This window comes from Chenopodium quinoa, unplaced genomic scaffold (genome assembly GCF_001683475.1).
Source record: "Chenopodium quinoa cultivar QQ74 unplaced genomic scaffold, ASM168347v1, whole genome shotgun sequence".
NCBI classification, from domain to species: Eukaryota; Viridiplantae; Streptophyta; class Magnoliopsida; order Caryophyllales; family Amaranthaceae; genus Chenopodium; species Chenopodium quinoa.
In genome coordinates, this window is record NW_018745448.1 from 4964335 (window position 1) to 4986682 (window position 22348).

Sequence of the window (22348 nt, forward strand, 5' to 3'; positions counted from 1 at the left end):
AACGATCTAGGAGATCGTTAACTCCAATAGGTCTGGAACCAAGACTGGAAGTTCGGTGATGAAGGTATAAATCAAATCTAAAAGAGAAAGAACTTGCCCTATAAAATAGGTCTCTACTTTATTCTACTCGTATTCATGTGCGCTTTCTAACTAACATAAAATCAATAGGTTAACCCTAAACCTATGTTGGTTGAACATTAATGCACAATTAAATCTATTTTTGGCAATCACTTGAATTATAATCATATTTCCTTAAACAAGATTATTAATTATCTTATTAAGCGTGATTACAAGCACCAATTCTCTTTAAACATGCATGAAAGGTGTGATCAACCAATAACAATAAATATCAAGCAACATAATAATCATAATAATAATAACCATAATCATGATAATAATTAAAATAATCATGTTAAAGCATAATATTAATAGCAAGATCCTAGGCATGATACTAACATGATTAATAACAAACCCTAGCATGTTACTAAACCACAAAAATCAAAGCTTTAACCCTAAAATGATACTAACATGCTATTAAGAAAGAAAATAGGAAGCTTCATAGAAATCATAATTGATATAAGGAACTTATTCTGTACCCTAAACATCATACTAAGAAAAGCACCCGAACATGATATTAGGAATCAAAATAACAACCTAGACATGATTTCTATATGAAAATATCAATTGAACAGTTAAAGCACTTGCTTTGATGCCTCATAGCTCTTTCTAATAACAAAATACACACGTTAGTAACTTAAAGGGAAATAATAAAACAAACAATTTTTTATTATCAGTTTTCACTTTTCTGTTGTCAGTTTTCAAAATTATCATAATTTTAATAAGTTTATATAATTTTTTATTCATTATGGGACTCATATCATATAATCTTAGAAAACAAAAAACAAAAAAAACAGAAAAACACAGCAATGTCAAACGAACCCTAAATTAAATAATTGAAATAGAGATTTGGGACCAAACCCTCAGAAATACCAAACCTTTCACGTCTAGGGGGAAGGCAACTTCGAACTTGGCTAGGTGTGTCTAGTGCTAATGTATGAGGAATTTTGTTTGTAAAAGGCTAGGCTAGAAAGAGGGAGAGAGAGAATAAGCTTTAGCTTAGAGAGAGAGAGAGAATAGAATTAGAGAATTTTGGTTATTGAAAAACGGAGGTTCAGGGACCCTATTTATAAGAAAATAGTCCAGAATTGATAGAAACTAATCAGTGTTTGAAAAGGAATAAAACACGCCTCTGCCGCCAGGCGACAAACCTGTTGTTTGGCGATGCAGAAGGTTTTCCACGCATTTCCAACGTGAAATCCATTCTTTGATAAAATCAAGTCGTAAAGTCCGTACGAAGGGTAAAATCGTAATTTCATTTAAAACACTTCTTTTTTTTCAAATAAAACTCATAAAACATAATTATCAATCCTAATCCCATTAGATTTCAAAGAACCTTCTAGAAGATTTTAGAAGACTATAATCAATCCTAATTGCATTCGGAATGATAATTCATAATAGGCCCTCATCTAGATTATTGGGCCGCATATAAAAACCAAACTGGGCCCAGTTTATTATTTTGGTCATAACTTTCTTATTATTCATCGGAATTGGGCTTATAATATATCGTTGGAAAGCTCTTTTCGAGCCTAATCCAGCTACACCATTATTGGACCCTTATCATGGACCAAACTAAACGGGATTGGATATTTCATAAAATAGAGTAGGTTTTCGAAAACAGAAAGAGAGATTTTTAATAAAAATTAACCACAACATTAGACTTTCCACACTTTCACTTCATTCGATTATGATTCGACGCGAAAAGTATTCATCACTGGGTTTGGTTTTGGGGAGACACATTTGGGTGTCTACAGTTCCAAACCATATGGAGTTAGTAATCTCATGGATTATGAATGGGGTGTAACCTTCTCGGGTCAATCGTTGTTGCCTTTCGTTTTCCTTTAATCGTGGTTGCCTTTTATGATCCGTGAACGGTTTACAAGTTCCTTAAAAACTTGTTGGCGGCTTCTTACTTTCCTTGTCCCTAATCGTTGTCCCTAATCGTATACGTCAATTCCCACTTCCTATGAGTGCTAAGCATATTCACACATGCTTTAACATAGGCGCACTTCGAACGATGCCTACAATTTGGCGACTTCACTGGGGAGGATTCTTGGTTATTTATCGATTTGAGTGATCGGTATTTAATTAAGATGAGTGTATGAGACTTGAAAGATTCTTGAAAAATATTCCTGTGGTTAATTTGGCATTTTTTCATAAGCATAGATGTTTTGACTTCCCATTTAGGTCTGTCCCATAGGAATAATTGAATAACTTGATTGTGCACGAAGGAAAACAGGGCAACAATCAGATTTTCTAACTGCCGCGCCATGGCAGATGCTGTCATGTCACAGTTCCGTACACCTTCACACTGTGTGCAGCACCATGACACGGTACATTCTTTCGTGTCACGACAGTCCATAAATATGTCCAATGGCTTATTTTCTCTTTTCACAGTCAACTTCCTTCGGTTTATCTGAAAAAACGTGTGTGTTCTACATACGTCTTAGCCCCAGGGGATTTAAGCTCTATGAACCCAAAAACGCTCATGGAAATAAGGGTTCATCCGATTTATTAAATCCACTCAAACCATAGAGTCAAGTTCGATTTCATCACGAACTCGCAAAACCACCTGTTGGCATACACCCTCAAGGGAGGCTGCCTTGCTAACGCATCCAAACTCTTAACCATGGTACCCTTTTGACACCCTAAGCTTGACCAATAGTTGAACATAGATCTTGACCTTAGGTTTTTGCATCATTGTAACTAAGGGATACATGGTTTATTTGGTTCTAACCCACATGTGTTTGTTCATTTTGTTTAACGTATGACCAAGGGTTTTTATTTTCAGATAGTAATTAGTATGGACTTAAAATTGGTAAAAAACTGGAAATTACACAAAATTAGCCCTGAAATTGTGCATTGTGTCACGGCAGCTTTGCCGCGACACGGTGTGTAGTGCCGTGACACGGTGCTTTGTACCATCTGACAATGCATTGTTCCGTGTCACGGCAGTCAGCACCCATATGAGTTTGATCCAGTCAGTCTTTTTTTGTCTTTGTGCGTGCTTATGTGGTTCGTATGTCCGGTTTGATGTCATGTTTAGCTGTACGGTCATAACACGCGTCCATAACCTCATTTAATCACTCACATGTCGTGTCAAGTTAACACACTTTGCCTTGAGTCGTGCAACATTTTATAACCGTACTTTAGGAGGGTCTTGTGTCGTTTTTTTGTTTCGTTTTTTTTCCCGGAGTAAGTCGGATGGTATCCTCCCATACATACTTTTTTCTTAAAAAAAAATCGAATTTTTTTATTTTTGTTTTGCCTTTTCTTTTTCCGGATGGGTCAAGGTTAAGTTTAGTCATTAAAGGTGTGTTTGTTTCGAACTCACAACACTTGGTCAAGAAACAGGGGTAGATTGTTACGGTTCGAGTCACTACCTCAACAACCTCTTATACCTAAGAGGCGTTCAAGGAAACCACCACAATCATCTCCACAAAGTCCATCTCTAGTTTACTTTCAACCAATGGCTTCTAAGGAGGATATTGAGAACATTAACGGGTCCATCGAGAGGTTGTCTACCATGATACAAGCACTCACCACCAGAGTCAACACGTTAGAACAAGACAATCAAAACAATGTCAATGTGGCTGCAATGGACAAGATCAAAGAGCAAATGTGTAAGATCTCTGAAGAGTTCACCTATGTGGAGCAACCTGTCACCTCTTCGTCTATAACGGAAAAACTTCCCGAGAAGTTTTCCACTGCTGACATTCCCAAGTTCAAGCCTACTTATAATCTGATGTTCCACTTGAAGGCTTTTTCTACTACCATGGCTCTCAAGGGCCGGGGTTAGATGTGACACTCTTCCCTATTGTCACTAGTGGAAAAAAAAAAAGGTTATCCGTAACGAGCAAAAAACCCCTATCCGTAACGGGCAATGGCTGTTACGTATGCGGCTGTTACATATGCGGCTGTTACGGATAAGAAAAAAGCTTATTTGTAACGGACAGGTGAAGTGCCCGTTACGAATAACTACTTATTTGTAACGGACAGGTGAAATGCCCGTTACGAATAACTAATTATTTGTAACGGACAAATGAAATGCCCGTTACGAATAACTACTTATTTGTAACAGACTAGTAAATGCCCGTTACAAATAACAGGGTATTAGTAACGGGCCTTTATGATGCCCGTTACAAATAATGTCTAAGTAAGGCAAAAAAAAATATGGGTTGCTTGTAGCAGGCACCATATAGGGTAACAGTAACAAATACTCCTATTTTTTATCCATTCACACTCAGATCAAATATATTAAACAATAAACATACTCCAAATTAAAATATTGGTTTTTATGGCACATACATAGTGTCAAACACGACATATACAGTATACACCAAATTTATTTTACATCTTAAAAACTGCTTTTAAACTTGTAAAAAGATTGTAAAATGTTAATTTAATTAAATAATTAATGACTAATGGAACACAAACAGCACTAGTAACCACAGCATCCAAGAGAACAATGATAGCAGATCCTCAGCAACCATAAGCACCATCAGCAGCTGTAGTTCAGCAACAATGATCAATTGCAATACCAGCAGCAACAATGAGTTCCCTTCTCACCTGATCCAATCGATACAAAAAAAATCAATCAAAATCACAAAAACAGATTAAATCAAATCAATAACACAAAAAAGGGGAATTGTTACACAAACAATTTCGGTCTAAAATAATCATGGACTTTAACCATTCATAATAGCATCATTTCACTTTAAAAAAAGGCCCTATATGCAAGTATCAAAATGTTTCAATTATTGAATAATAGAGCAAGTATCAAAAAGTTGCGATTATAAGGAACTAAAGGAAGTATTGAGTTTGATATAAACAGCAGTAGTTCAGTTAGTATGATCAGGTATATGCAAGTGAGGAGTACCTAAAAATTGCACTCTGCCAAGTTCAAATCAAAGGTTTGGACAAGGATATTAGATCTAGTACAAAGCTCTGGCCTAATCTTTGCTGAGAAAGAAACATGTAAACTTTTTGTAAAATCAAAGATGGTGCTTGTTGAAACATGAAGACACTGTCAAGCTAGCATATTATCTAAATTAGAGTTTTGACTGTACTAGCCAATAGAGAATTAGGTAAGCAACTCCACCTACTTGATGGGGAGCAACAAGAATCAAAGAAAACCCAAAAGAATAAAACAACATGATTTGCTTTTTTTTTTTTTTTTTTTTGTGATGATACCGCAATATACCATAAATAATCAGCCACGATAACAAGTACATGTTGGGAATAAGCAATGTACTTACTCATATTTTCCAGCGAGAATCCGCAAAACAAACAAAGCAACATAGACCTGTTGATCTTGAAAATTATGCTTCACCCAGTGAAGAAGGTCAGGCCACTGCTCAGGGTAATCAGCATGGATAATTGTTTTGAGGCACTTGCCCAACTGTAACCTACAAAAGGCAACCACAATAAACATCAAACCCTAATTCTCCCTTATTGTACCTTTTAAAAGTTCTTCAAATAGTCAACTAATTTGATCTCCCTCCTTTATTTAATAAGTTGACTAATCACCATTGATAATTCATTATTGAATGGTAGACTGATAATGTTATGTTATGTCAAATCTCACAGTATTTTACTGAAAAGGAAATTTCAACAACTTTGTAAGTTCAACAAGCTTAATCAATAACCATTGATAATTCATGATTGAATGGTGACTGATAATGTAAGTATTTCACTGTAGCGTTTAACAGCCAGGAACCGGCGGCAGCAGCAATAGCAAATCTCATAATAAAGCTTAATCAATAAGCTTGATGCTTCCACACATACACATTAAACATGTAGCACCGTATCAGACAAAAATAAGGTCAAAATGTAATTTATGTAACATTGATTCACTTCAATGAAAACAATACGAATTCAGATTTATACAATTAATCGTTATTTATTTATTAATTTTTCCTTTTGTGATCAATAAAAATAAAAATTAGAACAAAATATTCCTCAAAGACACTATTTATCTCCTTTAATTCAAAAAACGAAACCAACTTCATCAATTTCCTGCCATGGTCAAATTCAACTGAGAATAGTACTAGATGTGACTCAACAACAAAAAAACCTCATTCAAACGATCTAAAAGCAACACTAGATGTGACTCAATAGAACGTAGTAGTATGTGAATCATATAAGATTGTTAAAGACTATAGATCTGAAAAAAAAAAAAAAAATTAAAGCAAGACGATAAAACACCAACAATCATCCAAAAATTCAGCTACATTCTCAAATATAAAACCTAATAATTTCAGCCAATTGGAATTAAATTGTTCCAGATCGAGCGAAAAGAACGAAAATACAACAATTACCTAGCGAATATAAACTCTTATGCACAATCGAGCTCAGCTCCCTAATCTTTCTTCCCTTCTCACCTAATCAACACCAAACAATAAAAAATCAAAGTCGCAAAAACACAAAATAAAAATGAATCAAATCAAATAAAAACCCAAAAAAGGGAAAATTACCAAGAACATTTTGGACACTATCCGAGTAGCCATAATGTTCAGTGCGTAGAGATCCCTCAATTCAACACCAGCAGCTGAGTTCGCCGTAGAGGACATCAAAACCTCCGCCGTATCATATTCTTCAAGCAGGAGTTTTAGGGTTCTGGGGGATTAAAATGAACGGTGGTTAAACAAAGGAGGGAGGATATCGAGAAAAAATGAACGGAAAATTTTCAATAACCGAGGGAGGAAAGCGAAAAAGGAGGTAAGGAGCGGTGGAAGAGAGAATCAGGTGAGAAAAATCGCCATTGAAGGGCGATCTCATAGGAGAGAGAAAGAGAATGAATGGGTGAGTGAGAGAGGAGAGAGAATGTACTAGAGACGGCTGTGAGTAAGTGCAAAAGAAGGATGCGAGTTTTAAGGTTTTAATAACCTAATTGTATCGGGCAAACGGTGCAGGTTACAAACACCGAATTATTTGTATCGGGCAAAATGTTGCCCGTTACAAAAATGAAATTATTTGTAACGGACAACATTTTATCCGTTACGAATAATCTTTTCCGTACCACTTTGCTGTTTTAATGTAACCGATTGTTATTTTGCTCGTTACAAATAGGTTTATTGTAACTAGAAACTTATTGCCCGTTACAAATAGGGTGTTACAAATGACATTTTTTCCACTAGTGTGTGTTCCCTCTTTCCTTGGAGCATGCCTGTCAACAATGGTTCTACTCTTTGGAATCCAAGCATGTTGTGACTTGGGAGGATGTTACTGAAAGATTCATGAACCGTTACAAATGTAACATCCAAGCAAGACTTCAGAACATTAACTCTCCATTCTCAAATAGAAGGAGAATGAAGGATTCACCACTTATCTAAGTAGGTGGAGAGAAACAGTTGCGCTCTTGGTGGATCCTCCCAAGGAGAAGGAGATGGTTCGCCTCTTTATTGCAAATTTGACTCATAAGTACAAGCAACACTTTTAGTTTCTCCTTCTAACACCTTTGAAGTTGTGTACGTTATTGGGATCAGTATCGAAGATGAGTTGATGAAGACTGCTGGTAGCAACAACAACAACAACAACGATACTTGGAAAAACAAGAAGAATGACACTCCTTCTTCTTCGTCTTCTAAGCCCAATAATGCTACCAATAACATCAATGTCAATGATGTGTGAGCTCTTAATGCTCCCACTCAGGGATTCCAAAGGCAAAGGAGGGTTTACACGCCTTTGGGAATGGGCTATGATGCTGCTTTTGATCGCTTGCATAATCAAGGATTGATTATGCCAATTGGACCCTTTCCCGACCAGATAACAGAACTTCTAGCTATGACCCTAATTCTCATTGCAAGTTTGATCAAGGCAAGGGTCATACTACTGAGAAGTGTTGGAGGTTGAATGATGCGATACAAGACTTGATTGATGCTAATCAACTTCCTGTCCCTTCAGGGGGCAAGAAGCCCAATATTCAAACAGGTCCCCTTTCTGATGCTTTGGCTATCATGGGAGATGAAGTCTCCTTTAATCTATCACTACTCATTCAACCTGTGAATGAACCTCTACTAGAAGTTGTCTTTGTTTCAAGCTGTGAAGAAGTAAATGGAATTTGGGACAATGACGATGAAGACGTCTATCTCAAAGATATATCATGTTCATCTCTTGGCACTAGTGAAGATGTTTAGGGAGACCTTGAGATCAAGGTTCTCATTAGAAATGGACGGTTGCAACAACCTAGTCCACCTCCACTGCAATCACAACCAATAGTTGATCCCATCGTCAACCCTGTGAACAACGATGTGATCAAACAATTACAAAAGACTAAGGTGGAAATGAATATATGGAAGCTTTTGGCCACTTCCCACGAGCATCGAAAGGTTGTGATAAATGCTCTGGTGAAAACAGGAGTTAATAGTGATATGACTCCTTAAAGAATTGTCAGCTTTCTCACTACTGAATTCCAAAGTACCAGTAATCTGATTTCTTTTTCTAATAAGGATCTGCCCCTGGAAGGGGACCAACATAACAAGGCCTTACACCTCACTGTGGTGTTAGGCGGATGAATGTTCCTATAAACCTAGTTGATAATGGCTCAGTAATCAATGTATGCCCGTTGCGCACTGCAAAGAAGTTGGGCATAAAAAATGAAGAATTGATTCCCTCTACTCAAGGGATTCGTGCTTACAATAATACTCTTCGTCAAGACGTGGGTACTATCATGATAAATATCACTACTGGAGCCATTGAACGTCGCACCAAATTTCAGGTGGTGGACATTAAGTCTTCTTTCAATATGTTGTTAGGTTGTCCTAGGTTTCATGATCTAAAGGCGATTTTATCGTCGTTGCACCAAAAGGTGAAAGGTATAGTTTGAGGGATTCCAATTACTATTGATGCCTCTCCCATGCGCATTCAAGTTATTGATTCTCCCATTGTCCATGTCGAATATGATGACGAAGATGAGGACCTCTAGGGGTTTTCACTAGATGATGTTCTCATGATTGAAGAATAGGAGAAGTGTCACCTCAAATTTGATCCTTATTTGGACACCAATGTTAATGCCATTATGAAGAAGCAAGGGCATTTCCCTGGAATGACCCTTGGACTCAAAAAGAAAATGGCTGAACTTTGGGGCCATCCTGGTGCACCCAATGTTGAAGCATAAAGGTTTTGATGATATTGAACTTAAACTAAAGAAAACTCAACTAATAAAGGTTTTCAAGTGTTTGATTAGTTTAGGTGAAGTTGATCGTGGTGATGGAAGAAGTAGCTGGAACTAAGAAGACATGAAAAGATCTTTATTGAAGGAGTTAAACAAATCAAAAGAAGAGTTCTCTAACAGGAACGTTCCCTAACAGGAACGTTCCCTAACAGGAACTTAAAGACAGCAAGCTTAAGTTCTTTGGTGGAACTTAATAAGCTTGGAGCCCAATAACCTACCTTAACAAAAGCGCGGCGCAACAATTATATTTAGTTAAGGTTTTTATCTTCTAGATTATTGTTAATATGATAAGTAGGTTATTGCACGAAATTTATTAGAAGCGTGACAAGTTGGCTTGGTAAATAAAATAAATATGGAGAGTTATAAAAGATAGATTTTAGGAAAAGATTTTCTAAAAATTTATTTTCTTTAAATCGGTTTGTTAAAAAGATAAATCTTTTTAACAAATATCTTTTTAATCTTATTTTCCGGAAAAGATTTTATTCCACTTGATTTACATAAAACCGTATTTAAAGATAAGTTAAGTTAACTTATTTATCTTTTAGAAAACCTACTTTCTATACGAGTGATACTTGTATAAATAGTGGAGAGCAAAATGGTTTTAGGTTTTTGTGAGTTTATGCGTGGAGAAATCACTGTGCAATAATTGTGTAAGTTTACCAAGCTTCTATCTTGTCATATTAGTTTCGGATTTCGTGCATTGCTTACCTATCATACTAGGTGTCGTACACTTGTATTGGGTTGGGTTATTTGGGTGAGTTTATTGTTTGTTTTACATACAGTTTTGTAAGCTTCTAGGTGAGGCTGAGAGTTCTGTACTTAGGTGGTGCAAGAAGTTTGTACTTTGGCAGTACATGTAGTACTTTAGTGGTACGAGTGAATCTAAGTGTGGTACTTAGGTTGGGTAGGATAGGGTCCTATCAAGTAGCAAGTCCAGTGAGGATCTTGTGAATATAAAGGTCTATGTCTAATAGGTTGTAACTTGGTGTTTGCCCTATTATAGTGGAGTTTGTGTGTTTGAAATCCCTATGGCAAAGTCGAGGTTTTACTTCCAGTTGGGCCCTGGAAGGTTTCCTCGTAAAACCTGTGTGTTCTAGCGAGTTCCTATATGCATTGTTTATTATTCCGCAAAAAGTAGTCATTAGGAACTCAATACAATTCACCCCCCCTCTTGTATTAATCGTCTTAACTAACAATTGGTATCAGAGCAAGGTTCTCACGTGTAAGCAGATAACTTTGCTAAGTAAGTTCATGGAGAGATGAATTACAAGGAGAAACTTGAAGAAGGGTATTCCACCCAACGTCCACCCATGTTCAATGGTAAGTTTTACACCTACTGGAAGAACAGGTTGGAGATCTTTATCAAGGCTGAAAATTACCAGGTTTGGCCTGTTATTGAAACTGGTTATTTTGAAATAACTGCAACCAATGATAAGAACGAGGTAGTTCCTAAACTTATTTCTGATTATGATAAGGAAGATTATCAGAAACTGGAATTGAATGCTTTAGCTATAATGTATTTGCACTGTGGACTTGGACCTCATGAACATAATCGTATCATGGGATGCAAGTCTGCTAAACAGATTTGGGATCTACTAGAGGTAAATCATGAAGGTACTAATGAGGTAAAACGTTCTAAGATTGATTTATTAATGTCTAGATATGAAAGGTTTGAAATGCAATAAAAGGAATCTATAGAGGAATTGTTTACTAGGTTCAATGATATTATTAATGAATTGAATTCCCTTGGCAAGAAAGATCTTAAGGAGCCTACCACCAGATGAGCGATGGAGATCCAAGGTTACTGCCATGCAAGAAGCTAAGGACTTCACGAAGTTTAACATGGAACAACTACCTGGATCATTGATGACTCATGAACTTCACCTGAGTTCCAATACTGAAAGTTCCAAGAACAAGAGTCTTGCTCTTAAGGCTCAAGACTCAGAGGAATCGGAAGCTGATGAGGAAGAAATGGCAATGCTAGTTAGAAAGTTCAAAAGGATGATGAACTACAAGGATTTTAATAGGAACAAGAAGTATGCAAATTCCATGTGGGTCTAAAGATCACTTCATCAAAGATTTTCCACTACCAGATGGTGAGAAACGAAAGACAAAGGGCAAGGAGCAATCCAAAGAGTCAAGAGTCTATAAGCCTTACTTCACCAAGGACAATGTGAAGAAAGTCATGCTGGCTGCTTGGGGAGATTCTGATTTAGAAGAAGAGGAAGATCAACCGTCAAAGGAAACTGCGCATCTATGCTTGATGGCAAAAACTGATGAAAAAGCAAAACTGAAGGAACTAGAATCTGAGGTATGGTTTTCTCAAAAAGAACTTAGACATTTCTCTAAAGAAAACTTAATATTTGCTGTATTAGAAATTCAAGAAGAATTGAAAGAATTGCATAGAGCTAAATAGCAAAGTGATGAAGCTTTGGTAACTTTTAAAGAAACAGTGAGTGGGTTGATAATATGAAATTTGATATTCAATATAGATTCCTTTGTCTGTTTGATGATAATAATTATTTGAAAGAAACTATAAACAAGTTGAAACATGATAACATAATGTTAAATGTGGAACTATCCTTGATAAAACTCTGTCTTGATACTCCTGATTATGAAGTTCCTCCACTTGCTCAATATCCGAATTTTGAAAAACTAAAATCTGATTTGGAAGATTTAAAAGCGGATAAGGAAAGACTTGAGGGGGGAACTTGAGAAAGCCAGGAAAGGTAAACAACCTATAGGATACAGAGTTCAAGATTGGATCACCAAAGCTCAAATTAAGAGAATAGAAGGTTTGGGTTTCAAAAAGAAGTTCCAAAAGGAAAAGAAGTATGTTCACCTGCCTAGTAGTATTGTTTGTTATTTCTGTTGCAATACTGGACACAAACAGGTTAAGTGTCATAAGAAAGAAAAGAATACACAGAAAAATGAAAAACATGTAGAACAGATTTGGATCAAGAAGAATGATGAACCTGCTACTGTTACACAAGAACCCAAGAAAACCTGGGTTCCTGAAACTAACATTTCATTTCTCATGCAGGTTCCAGTGAGGGGGAACAACACTTGGTACCTCGATAGTGGTTGTTCTAAGCATATGACTAGAGACAAATATAGATTTCTCTCACTGGATTCCTACTATGGGGGAATTGTGACCTTTAGTGATAACATGACAGGAGATATAGTTGCTATTGGCAAAGTAGGAAGGTCAAGTTCCCATGCTATTGATAATGTATTTTTGGTCGAGGGCCTCAAACACAACTTGTTAAGTATTTCACAATTTTGTGATAAAGGTAACTTTGTAAGCTTTACTTCCAATAAGTGTAGAATCATTCACAATGACACTAGGAACATTATTTTAGAAGGAACTCGTGAAGGAAACACATATGTTTTTCATCTTAACGAAGTTCTTAATAGCAGTTTAACATGTCTTAGTGTCACTGAGAATGATCCTCTATTATGGCACAAGATATTTGGCCATGCAAGCTTTACTTTACTTGATAAATTGAGATCTAAGGAACTAGTGGAAGGACTTCCTTGCATTAAGTTCCTGTATGACTAAGTGTGTGATGCTCGTGTTAAAGGAAAACAGACTCGAGTTTCTTTTAAGTCCAAGAAAATGGGAAATACCAAAAGACCTTTGGAACTTATTCATATGGATCTATGTGGTCCTATGAGAATCCAAAGTAGAAGTGGTAAGAGATATGTTATGGTCATTGTTGATGACTTTTCAAGGTTTACTTGGGTTTTCTTTCTTGTTAGTAAAGATGAAACATTTGATGAATTTGTGGCCTTTGTAAAGAAAGAACAGAGAAGAACAGGTAATCCATTGATTCACCTCAGATCGGACCATGGAACTGAATTTGAAAACTCAAAGTTCGATGAATTTTGCACTCATCATGGAATGGATCACAACTTCTCTTCCCCAAGAACTCCACAACAAAATGGAGTGGTGAAACGCAAGAACTGAAGCCTTGAATACATGGCTAGAACAATGCTGATCTCAAGTGGTCTGCCTAGGAACTTCTGGGCAGAAGCAGTGAATACAACATGCTATATCTTAATAGAGTATCAGTTAGAGCCATCACCAACAAAACTCCTTATGAGCTAATCAAAGGGAGAAAGCCTAATATTTCTTACTTTAGATCTTTTGGTTGTAAATGCTTTGTTCATAACAATGGTAAAAGGAACTTAGGAAATTTTGATGAACGTAGTGATGAGGCAGTATTCTTAGGATATGACTCTAATAGTAAAGCATATAGAGTTTATAATAAAAGGACAATGTGTGTTGAGGAATCTGTACATATCATATTTGATGAAACTGAACAATTGAATGATGTATAGGATTGTGATGATGATTTTGAAATTGGACTTTAACGCAAGACAGATCCAGAAGAAGAATCAACATCATTGCAGAAGCAGCAAGTTAAAATTGCTGAGCAAACGAATCCTGAAGCAAATGAAGATCAAGAAATGGAGAATGCACCAGGAACTCCTCCTCAAGAACAGAATCAAAATCAAAATGAGGAAGATCCTGTTGAAGTTCCAACTGTGACTCAAGAACGAATTCCTACAGAAGAACCAGTCAACAATGATCAGGAAAGATTGTATCCAGTAAAGGACTTTACACCTAAGCGATGGAAATATCAGAAGTCACATACCGTGGATAATATTATGAGTGATATCTCAAAAGGAACTCAGACCAGATCTCAGCTTAGAAACTTCTGTGCATTCTATGCATTCTTCTCTTCTATGGAACCTAAGAACTATGTTGAAGCTTTAACTGACGCAGACTAGTTAATGCTATGCAAGCTAAACCAAAATGAGTTTGAAAGAAATAAAGTCTAGCATCCGGAACCTAGACCCAAGAATAAGAAGACTATAGGTTTAAAGTGGGTGTTCAGAAATAAGCTAGATGAGCATGGGATTATTGTCAGAAACAAAGCAAGACTTGTTGTACAAGGTTTCAATCAACAAGAAGGAATAGACTATGAAGAAACATTTGCTCCAGTAGCCAGGTTAGAGGCTATTCGTTTACTTATTGCTTTTGCTACTTACATGGGATTCACGTTGTTCTAGATGGATGTTAAATGTGCATTTTTAAATGGATTTCTAAATGAAGAGGACTATGTGGAACAACCTCCTGGGTTTGAAAGTCAGGAGTTCCCAAACCATGTATATAAGCTTAACAAAGCTCTTTATGGGTTGAAGCAAGCTCCTAGAGCATGGTATGAAAGGTTATCAAAGTTGCTTTTGAAAAATGATTTTAAACGAGGCAAAATTGATAAAACTTTATTTTGAAATAAAATGGAACTGATATCCTAGTTGTACAAATTTATGTTGATGATATTTTTTTTGGTGCAACTAATGAATCTTTGTGCAAGTATTTTGCTGACCTTATGAGTGGAGAGTTTGAAATGAGCATGATGGGAGAATTAAATTTCTTCCTCAGATTGCAAATCAAGCAATCTGAAATAGGAATCATGATCCATCAACAAAAGTATATTAAGGAACTGATCAAGAAATACAAGCTTGAAAATGCTAAGACCAATGATACTCCAATGGGTATAGCAACCAGATTGGATGAAGATCCATCTGGAACTTGTGTTGATCAACCTATGTATCGAGGTATGATAGGATCCTTGCTTTACCTAACACCTAGTAGACCTGACATATCTTTCAGTGTAGGTTTGTGTGCTAGGTTCCAAGCAAACCCAAAGGAGTCTCACCTGAAAGTAATAAAGAGAATCCTTAGATACTTGAAAGGAACTGATGATTTGTGTCTCTTCTATCCTAGAAATGACTCATTTGATTTAAATGGCTTTACTGATGCTGACTATGCAAGTGATTTGGTTAATAGAAAAAGTACTTCAAGTATAGTACAGTTTTTAGGACCTTGTTTAGTATCTTGGGGTTCCAAGAAGCAAAACACAGTTGCATTATCTACATCTGAAGCTGAGTACGTGGTAGCCGCAACACGTTGTTCACATATACTCTGGATAAAGCAACAGGTTAGAGATTTTGGTCTTATTTTTGAATGCGTGCCTATTTACTGTGATAACACAAATGCTATATGTATTTCTAAAGATCCAGTTCAGCACTCTAAGGTAAAACACATCCACATTAGGCATCACTTTCTAAAAGATAATGTGGAGCAAGGGAATATTAAATTGGAATTTTGTAATACGGAATATCAACTTGCAGATATTTTGACCAAACCCTTGAACAGAGAAAGATTTGAGAAATTGAGACTGGAACTTGGGATGATCAATCTGAATTGATTGCTTCTGAAGTTCCAAGATATGGAAAAGTAAAAAATAATGTAAATAAAGCAAAAAGAGCATTTAGTACAATCTTCGTGTGCTAAACATAGATGAAGTGTCACCGTTGTTGATCACTGGAGGTTAGTTCATTAAACGCTCAATTAAATTCACTAGTAGTAATGTACATTGCATGTGTGTAGAAAGCGTGTTCCAATTGCGTGTTTTATTTTCAGAAAGTTTTTTTTTTAAATTAAATGAATTTGGAAAGAAAATAATTTTGGTAAATTCATCCTGCCTAAATGATTTTGGAAAATTAATTGAAAGTGTTCAATTAAATGACTGAACAGTGACCCATTAACTCTATCACACCACTTCTAAATTTTAAAAGCATCTTTCATCCACCACTTTCACCTCACTGTCAAATCAATTTAACCCTCCTTCAAGTAAAAACTATCAAAGCTCAAAACCACCTTAAAAAACCATGGTTATCATTGCTGAAATCGTTTCCTCAGAGAACTCCCACAATTCTGAAAGAACTATCCAAGAAGAAACCTCTCCCTTTGCCATGGTGAACTACAAAACTTCTCCATCAATCATCAAAGAATCTGAAAACCCTAAACCCTCAAATATCTGATCCTAAACCATCAATGTCAAACCTCAAACTCGATGATGAAGCTGAAAGCAAGAGTGAACAAGTGGAGGCCTCTGTTTTGGAGAGAATTAAAGAGTGGAAAGAAAAGAAATTAAGAGGAAAGACTTTTGAGGAGAAGATGGCAAAGGTTGATGCTTTTGCTAAAGGAGTTAAGTCAGATGATGAAGAAGACGAAGAAGATGAAGAGGGTGAAGAGGAACAAAACGAATCAGAGGATAAAGAGGAGGTTGAGGAAGAAGAGGATGGTGAACAATCGGAACTCAGTGCTGATGCTAAGAGGTATGTAGTTGGCCATAGACTCGATTTAGCTTGGTGCAAGAAGACTAGGTTTTTGGAATTTCTTGATTTGATTAAATATCAAGGGTGGGAGTATTTGTTAACAACTGCTTCAAATAATGTCATGTATCCTTCTGCAATGACTGAATTTTGTTCTAAATTTCAAGTTAAACAAGGTAATTTTTTTAGTTTTGTTAACAAAAAGAAAATTGAGTTTGATGTTGCAAAATTGGGTAAAATTTTGAAAGTACCAACTGATGGGTACGAGATGTATTTGAAGGGAAAGGGAACTGTGAAAGTAGGGAATTATCTAGGGGGTGATATTGTTGAAGCCCTAGGAGGAAAAAGGGGGAATAATATCATGAGCCACAATGATTTAAGTCCTTTGAACAAGTTGTTGTTCAACTTGGTTCGAAAAACAATTCTGCTTAGGACTCAAAAGATGGGTGAAGCCTGCTTGATGGATATGGCTATTATCTTCTGTCTTTATCAGAAAATTAAAGTGAGCTTTCCTTCACTAATGTATCAACACCTAGCACATTACGTTCCAGGAAAGAACAAAGTGGGCTATGGAGTTGTCCTGTCTACTGTTTTTGAGTCACTGAGTGTAAAATTAAAAGGAGTCTATGAGGGTTTGGAAGAGAAACCAGAGAATGTGATAAATGGTGAGACATTACAGGGCATCAGTCTAGAGGTAGTGAATGGGAAGGTGAGAAGAGTAGAAGAGAAAAAGAGTGCAGGAGGAAAAAGAAAAGGGAAAGAAGTTCCAGAGCAGCCTGTGCGGAAGAGCAGGAGACTATCTGCTAGTTCTGCTCCTAAGACAAGTATGGATGAACCTTTGGAACTTGGTGCTGAAGAAGACAAGGTTCTAGCTGGGCAAGTAGCAGAACTGACTGATCGGATTGAAGTTTTTGAGAAGAAACTCAAAGGAGCTTTCGAAGAGGCCAAAGCTGTAACTGGAAAAGTACTGCAGTTGGAGAAAACTGTGTAGAAACTTGAGAGTAGTCTCAGGACTCAGAAGCTGGAGTTCCAGATGGATATCAAACGAATGGAAAATAAGTTAGAAGCTTCTACACAGCAAACCAAGGAGGACAATAACAGGATTCTAGAGCTCCTTCAGACCTGATTCACCTACAATTCTAGCCTAGCCTTTTCTTAGCGTTTCTGTGGAGCAAGACGAAGATGATGAAGACCTATGGGGCTTTAACGAAGAAGTCTCATTAATCCAGGAGGATGAAAGGACATCTCTTTTCCATGACCCCCATTCCAACATGATCGTCAACACCATGCTGAAGAAACAAGGACACTTCCTTGGGATGACCCTAGGAAAGAAGAAGGGGATAGCAAAATCGCTGGAGTCACCTGGCCTCCCTAAGCTAGATACTTTCGGACTTGGTTTCGAACCGACTCGGAAAGATCTCAAGCGAGCCCAGGACAAATTGAAAGCACGTAGGGGCGCTCGCATTCAAAAGAAAGCAATTCCAATGGATCAGTACCCTCTTACACTTAATGGTCAGTTCATAAAAGAAGGAGAGGACTATCCATGCCATGAATTTCCCGAGCCATTTGTTGTAAATGGCATACGACAACCAGGATTCGAGATTTTCTTGGATTGCTACTTCACTGATGAAATCCCAACTCCCGGCCATAAGGAGAAAGCACCCCCATGCTTTGACTTTAACGTCATGGGATTACTGTTTGGGCGAGAAAAGAATGAGCCAACCTATGAAGAAGATAACTCCTCGCTCATTCAAACAATCCTACAAAGCGAAAACTTCGACCCCTCGAAGCTAATTACTCCAGCCGAGGGATCACTACAAGGGTGGCGCAAGACTATAAAAGTGACTACTCCAAGTGGAAGGAAGATATCAATCACGATAGGGCAAGGGCCGATGTTCGAAGAGTCTTCTGAGTCAGAGTCCGAGTCAGAGTCTTTCCCTTTAGAGTCTTCTAAGTCTTTAGCAATAACACCTCCCCTTCCTATTTCTTCTCCTAGGATAGTTAGTGATCCAGTCCCTGAGGACATATCACTCTTTGATGTAATGGTCTCAGAGTATAATAATATTTCTCATTCTCCTTACTTCTTGTGTTCTTCCCTAACCCAAGATGACGAGCATTGCTTAGCTAACGATGAAAAAGACAAAGAAATTATTAAAGCAATGGAAACACTCGAAAAGAAAACACCAGTAATCGAAGAAACTGAAACAGTTGACATCTCGAATGATTCAACTCATAAAAGAGAAGTTAAAATCGGACTAACATTGAATAAACAAGAAAGAACCGATTTAATTAACTTACTTAAAGAATTTATCGATGTATTTGCTTGGTCATATGAAGATATGCCAGGAATTAACAGAGAAATAGTCCAACACACTATACCACTAATCCCAGGAATGAAACCTGTAAAACAAAAGTTGCGTCGAATGAAACCCGACGTAGCACTTAAAATAAAAGAAGAAGTTCAAAAACAAATAACTGCAGGTTTCATCAAGGTATCCAAATTCCCCGAATGGGTCGCCAACGTCGTCCCAGTTCCAAAGAAAGACGGAAGGGTAAGGATGTGTGTCGACTATCGAGATCTAAATAAGGCAAGTCCAAAGGACGACTTCATTTTGCCACACATCGATATTCTGGTAGACAACACGGCAAATCATGCGCTTCTCTCATTCATGGATGGATACGCAGGGTACAATCAGATTCTCATGGAAGAAGAAGACATGGAGAAAACGACCTTTATCACACCATGGGGCACTTACTGCTACACGGTAATGCCATTTGGGTCGAAAAACGCGGGTGCTACTTACCAACGTGCAACAACTGCCTTACTCCATGACATGATGCATAAAGAAGTCGAAGTATATGTCGACGACATGATTGTGAAATCAAAGGACCGTCCAGGCCATCAAGTAGCCTTAAGGAAATTTTTCGAAAGGCTAAGAAAATATAATATGAGGTTGAATCCATCAAAATGTGCTTTTGGAGTCACCTCGGGCAAGCTCTTGGGATACGTCATAAGCTCTAGAGGAATAGAGGTAGATCCAACCAAGATTAAAGGAATCATGTCGATGCCACCGCCCAAGACCGAGAAACAGATTCGAGGATTTATTCGCCTGTTGTAATACATAAGTAGGTTTATATCAAAATAGACAACGATATGTGAACCAATCTTCAAGAAGCTCAAGAAGAATGTACCAGTAATATGGGATGACGAGTGTCAAAAAGCCTTTGACAAGATCAAAGCCTATCTCGCAAATCCTCCCGTATTAGCGCCAACACTTCTTGGAATACCTCTTAGGTTATACTTGACGGTTACCAAAGAGACAATGGAAGCCATGCTAGCACAAGAGGTAGAAGGCAAAGAAAACTCAATCTATTACCTAAGTAAAAAGATGCTCGAATACGAAACACGCTATACACCGCTCGAGAAATTGTGCCTCGCCTTGGTATAGGCCACAACTAAGTTGAGACATTACATGTTGGTACATACCGTTTTCGTAGTCTCCCGATTGGATCCACTCAAGTATTTGTTCGAGAAATCAACACTCAATGGACGTATTTCAAGATGGATAGTCAATCTAGCCCAGTTTGATATACGGTTTATGCCACAAAAAGCTATTAAAGGATCCGTGGTGTCAGACTTTCTGGCAGACTTTCCGATAGAAGACTCGACACCAATACAGGACAATGAATTTCCAGATGAAGATTTGATTGTTACTGAAGATGATACTTGGACTTTGTATTTCGACGGAGCCTCAAACCAAAAGGGATGTGGCTTCGGAGCGCTACTAGTATCACCTAAAGAAGAACACGTTCCAATCTCAATAAAGCTTGATTTCGACGTTACCAACAACGCTGCTGAATATGAAGCATGTGTGGTAGGCCTTGAAACAGCCGTGGCATTGGGAGTAAAGAAGTTAAGGATATTCGGAGACTCTTCTTTGATCATCAATAAGATATCTAAAAGGTGGAAAGTAAGGAGCGAAAGCCTATCCCCTTACCAAACCTATCTGGAAACTCTTACCGATCAGTTAGAGAAGGTAGAATACACATATCTACCTAGAGAAGAAAACCAATTTTCTGATGCCTTGGCGAGATTAGCCTCAATGGTTAGGATTCCCACGGAAATCGAGCAAATGCCTCTAATTATCGAAAAAAGGCATAAACCAGCGTATATCCAGGCTATAGAAGACTACGACTTAGTCCAAGACGAAGAAGAAGAACAAGAAGAAGAACCATGGTACACAGACTTACTCAACTATGTCACCAATGGAGAATACCCCCTTTATGCCGACAAAAGAGCAAAGTGAGCACTGAGACTTTTGGCTTCTCAATATGTACTCATAGACAATGAGCTACATAAAAGGGTACCTAAAGTTCGAGCTCTCCTATGTGTAGGAAAGGTGGATGCACAAAGAATAATGAGAATAGTTCACGAAGGAATCTGTGGAACTCATGTAAATGGCAAAATGTTAGTCCACAAAATAATGCGAGAAGGATATTATTGAACTACAATGAATAAGGATTGCCATCAATACGTAAAAAGATGCCTTAAGTGTCAAATTTATGCCAATTTACAACATGTCCCTCCATCTTTACTTTACACCTACACATCACCATGGCCATTCTCTACATGGGGAATTGACATAATTGGCAAAATCACTCCCCCAGGGACAGGAGGCCACGAATTTATTCTAGTAGCAATTGATTACTTTACAAAGTGGGTCGAAGCGCAATCATACGCTAAACTCACTGCAAAACATGTAGCACTCTTTATCGAGAGAAATATTATTTGTCGATATGGAGTCCCACATGAAATAATAAGTGACAATGGAACTCACTTTCAAGCCGAATGTGAAGAATTGCTACAAAAATATGGCATCCAACATCATCATTCGTCCCCTTATAGACCTCAAGCAAACGGAGCAGTCGAGGCATAAGAATCTAAAGACTATCATCGAGAAAATGACAGAAAATTATAAGGATTGGCCTGACAAGCTCCACTTCGCATTATGGGGTTATCGCACGTCAATCCGTACATCAACGGGAATTACGCCATTTTCCTTGGTATATGGAATGGATGCCGTACAACCTGTCGAACTAGAAATACCATCTCTACGCATTGCGTTAGAGAGTAAACTCGATGAAGTTGAATGGACTAGGGCAAGATATGAAGAATTGATTCTACTCGACGAAAAACGACTAGAAGCTCTTCATAACACTCAGTGTTATCAAACTCGTATGGCTAGACATTTTAATAAGAAAGTCAAGACAAGAAATATCAAAGTAGGGGATTTGGTATTAAAAGCACTAAGGAAAAATGTTTTAGACCCAAGGGGAAAATTTAGACCTAACTGGTCTGGTCCCTACATTGTCAAAACAATCCTGTCGGGAGGTGTAGCAAAACCAACTGATATGGAAGGCAATGAATTCTCAAACATGACCAATCTTGACCAACTTAAGAAATACTACCCATAATTACTTGAGTAGGATACTCAAGAGAGCTACGTTCGGCCTGATTCCTTAGGAAAGGATACGTAGACAACCCTTTACGGGTGCGGCCACTTTATTTTTCGACATCTCCGCATTCCAGACCTCAATAGCTGGCGCCAAACCCCAATTATTGGCGCCAATTTAGAAATAAAATCCGGGAAAATTTCGGTGTTTTTCGGAAAATTTTCGACTTCCGTACTCGAAGAACTTCTGGAAAATTAATTTTTTTCGATTTTCATTGCTTTAATAAAATAAATTTAAAGTAACAATTTAATTGATAGCTGAAATTTCATTAATAAAATAAAATTACGTTATTGATGGAATTTAAATAAGGCTGAAATAAATTAACTTTAAATAAAAACAACAAGCTAAGTC

At 37.4% G+C, this 22348-nt stretch overlaps 1 long non-coding RNA gene across 1 annotated transcript; it reads right to left on the reverse strand.

The window, feature by feature from the left end:
* Positions 1 to 4374: 4374 nt before the first annotated feature.
* LOC110713610 lies at positions 4375 to 6983 on the reverse strand. Its single transcript, XR_002510010.1, has 4 exons — positions 6594 to 6983; positions 6438 to 6500; positions 5376 to 5525; positions 4375 to 4686 (listed from the first exon to the last, which is right to left on the reverse strand). It is a non-coding gene; the product is annotated as an uncharacterized LOC110713610 (long non-coding RNA).
* Positions 6984 to 22348: the final 15365 nt, after the last annotated feature.